Raw genomic sequence first — 3799 nt, forward strand, 5'->3', positions numbered from 1 at the left:
CAGCTTCTAGCCTAAACCGCTCGACGTACAAGTCACCATAGCCCACGAGACTTGTACCAACAGAAATGTAATTGAAAAAAGAAGCCAACCATATATTATATATCAATTTTGGTTGAGTATTTTACCTCCAATCGCCGTTTTTGTGTGGAATGACCCTATGCCGCTTCAAACTCGATATCTCTCTCGTTTCTTGATGAAATCTCGAAATTCTAAAAACGTTTACTCCCTTACATCCTTAGGAGTGTCTCCACAAAATTTCAGCCGAAAATTCCAATTTATAGATGGTCAAACGGTCTCTAGAATAGGAAAAACGTGAATTTGGGGAATGATTTCCCAAATCTCATCACTTCCAAATTAATTTTCTACTTTTGGCAGAAATAGTCCATTTTGTTTTTCTTTCTGCATTTTCATCCCAAATCAATTAAATACAAAATGTTTTTTTTATTGATTTTATTTATTGCAATAAAATCATATTTTTCGAGTATCGACACTTTAATCCCGTATGTCGTTTACTTTTTAAATTTTAACCCTTAACATTTATTTATTTTACGAATACTAAATTTGTAGGGTATTACAGTTTTGATTTCTACATTTATGCTTCATTTCTGCAGTAGGTTCAAGAAGGGTTTTCAGTTCATTTCTGGTTCGTTTATGCTTCATTTTTGCATAACATAACCTTCGGTCTCTTCATTTATGCTTCATTCTGTTCAATGCATAAACTTGGGGCTTTTGCTCTAGCCTTTTTAAGCTTTTGCCAGTGTGTAGACAAAATGGGGGCATTCATTAGAAAGTAGACAAAAAATGCAGAAAGTGGATAAGTTAATAAATGGGGATTGCTTTATGCATTACCCCTGTTTTGGTAAGCAGTAAGTAGACACACATTCTAATATTTAATAGATGTTGTTTCTATTTAATTTGTCTATAGATGATATACATCAGAATCGTGTTCTCTCATATGTTCTTCATAGATTCAAGATATGATTTTGATACATTATATGTCACTCCCTAATCTAATCTTAAAGTTTCAAGCTTTGAGCTTCAAAGTTTACTCAACGAGGTTTGCAAAGACAAATGTTTGTTTTAACCATTTTTTTTGCGCAGTTGTGAGAAAACATACAAAACTCACTTGATAGTCAAAAACAGTGATGAAGTTGACACATGAAAGTCAAAAACAGTGATGAAAAGATAAGAGGTTGGACATCAATGTTTATGTTTTGTATTTTCTCTCAATGAATCTACTTGATAGTTAAAAACAGTGATGAAGTTGACACATGAAAGCTGGACAGAAAGTTTAAAATGTCAGTTTTTCAACGACATATTGTATTTTTGGCTTTATAGGAAAGAACAAACCCACTGACAAGATTCATTTAGTCCAGTAGGTAAGTGGGACAATATCTTTGTGGTTACTAATCATCAGGATGAAGAGTTTGTGTTACTTGTTTTGAATGTTGAGAGGAAAGATGATGGAGATTGTTACTTATATATGTTTGTAATAACATGATGCAGTTTGGGTTGATATCTAAAATAATTGGCAAAAAGGAAGAGGCATTAGCAAATGTAGTTGGTAAATGCACACAGAGAGAGTGTAGCAGTAGAGGTAGATTTGTTGCTTGAATCTTGATATAGAGACTTGTGGTCTGCTGGTTACTTAGAAGAATTTTTAGCTATTATTGTATCATAAGAAGTATAATGAGCATGAGACTCACTAAGTTGATTTCAGATTCTCTAAATATATAACGAACCAGAGGTCAAGTGGACTAGATCTACATAGCCCGATCTTTTAAAAGCTTGCTGTCAGCTTTGCGCTGTTGTAGCTTTTTGCGCACAACTTTCACCTCGAATATCCAAAATTCATGATTTCAGTTGCATTGGAAATGTACATATATCTACATATTTGAGATTTTAAGTTTTCTCAAATTCAATGTGCAAATACGACTTATTCTATGTCAAAGTCTATACAGAAGCTACATACTTTACTCATTTCTTCCTAATTCCATAACAGTGTTCTCTCATCTTTTCTTAATAGATTCAAGCTATGATTTTGATATATTACATGTCACTCCCTAATCCGATCTTAAAGTTTCAAGCTATGAGCTTCAAAGTTTACTCAATGAGGTTTGCAAAGACAAATGTTTGTTTTAACGACTGTTTTGCGTAGCTGTGAGAAAACATGCATATCTCACTCAATTTTCATCCAAAATGGATGAATCAGAGATTGATGAAAAGATAAGAGGCTGGAGTTCAATGCTACCTAAGCTACCTCTGGCACATCAAGTTAACTTGCTTAATAAGTGTTATCAGTTACCTAATACAAAGTTAACAATTAGGGTCCTTTCCTTTGACAGGATTCCAGCTCATGAGTTGCCTTTACCAACAACTCATACATAATGCATCAATCTTAAGTTATTCTTTATTAGCTTTGTAGAAAGGTATTTGAAGAGAATGTTTTGCAGCATTGTCAAAAGACTAAAAACCTAAGGTTGTGAGAAATGAAATAGAATCTGAAAGATTTACAACAAATAAAAATAAGCAGTAAATGAAATTGATGAAGCATAAATTGAACCATTCAAATGTGCTAACCAGGAGATCATCATAATACTAAGAAATGGATGAAGCATAAGTTTAACCATTTAAATATCCTCAATAGACTATTCGTTCAAAGTGAAACCTTATTTCAGCATTTTAATGAAATTGAGATAGACATAAATAGAATAAACGAAATTCAAAGAGCATCACGTTATAATATCAATCTAAATAGTGATTTTACTTAGATCTGGTTGAAAATTTGAACAACAGCTTCCTTGTCTAACTTGATTTTGCAACTTGAATTTGAGATTCTCAAAGTGCAGAGGAGTGTAGAGGACTCAATGATGGCAAACAATGAGGGCTGTAGAGGACTCGATGATGGCAGACAGTAAGGGATGTAGAGGACTCGATGATGGCAAACAGTGAGGACTCGATAATGGTTTGTTCAAGTTGAGGGCTGTTAGCCGTAGAAGATTCGATATTGGATAACAGGACAGGCTTATATTTGATAATGTTAAAGTTAATATAGCAGACCTAAGTTAATAGAATAGGGCTTATAGTTAATAGACTTTTTTCCAATTGGGCCTTGGATTTGATATTAAGTCCTATTAGCTTTGATATTATTTATATTATTTTAAACTCTAATAGGACACTTAAAAGTGTCCTATTAACTTTTAAACACTAGTATAACAATCAAAAATGTCTTATTAACTTTTAAAATTAACACGACACTTAAAAATGTCTAATTAATTTCTAAAATAATATGAAAATTTAAAATGTCCTAGTAGCCTTTTAAATAATATGCCACTTAAAAAGTGTCTATTATACTCTAAAATAATATGACATTGAAAACTGTCGTATTAGACTCACATGATAGGACACTAAAAGACATAAAAAATAAGAGTCCTATTAACTTAAATCAAATAGGACTCATAAAATAATGTGTCATATTAGCTCTTTTTAAAAGATAGATCTTGAAAAGTGTCCCAAAAAAGTATCATATAAACCTCTTTTTGTTGTAGTGTGTATCTACTTACTTTTAAACTCCACACCCCAGTTACTCCTACATGCATTATGGTTTAGATTCCCCCCTCCCCCTATTTTTGCTAAAAAATGGAAAGATTTCTAAAAAGAAAGACATTACACTACTAGAAAACCAGGTATCAGCGACGACTATCAGCGAGGGAATTTTTCCCTCGCAGATCAGCGAGGGATCAGCGAGGGAAATGACAAAAAACACATTCCCTCGCTGATCCCTCGCTGATCTGCGAGG

The sequence above is a fragment of the Cynara cardunculus genome, assembly GCF_001531365.2.
Source record: "Cynara cardunculus var. scolymus isolate 2C chromosome LG 17, CcrdV1, whole genome shotgun sequence".
Lineage (NCBI taxonomy): Eukaryota > Viridiplantae > Streptophyta > Magnoliopsida > Asterales > Asteraceae > Cynara > Cynara cardunculus.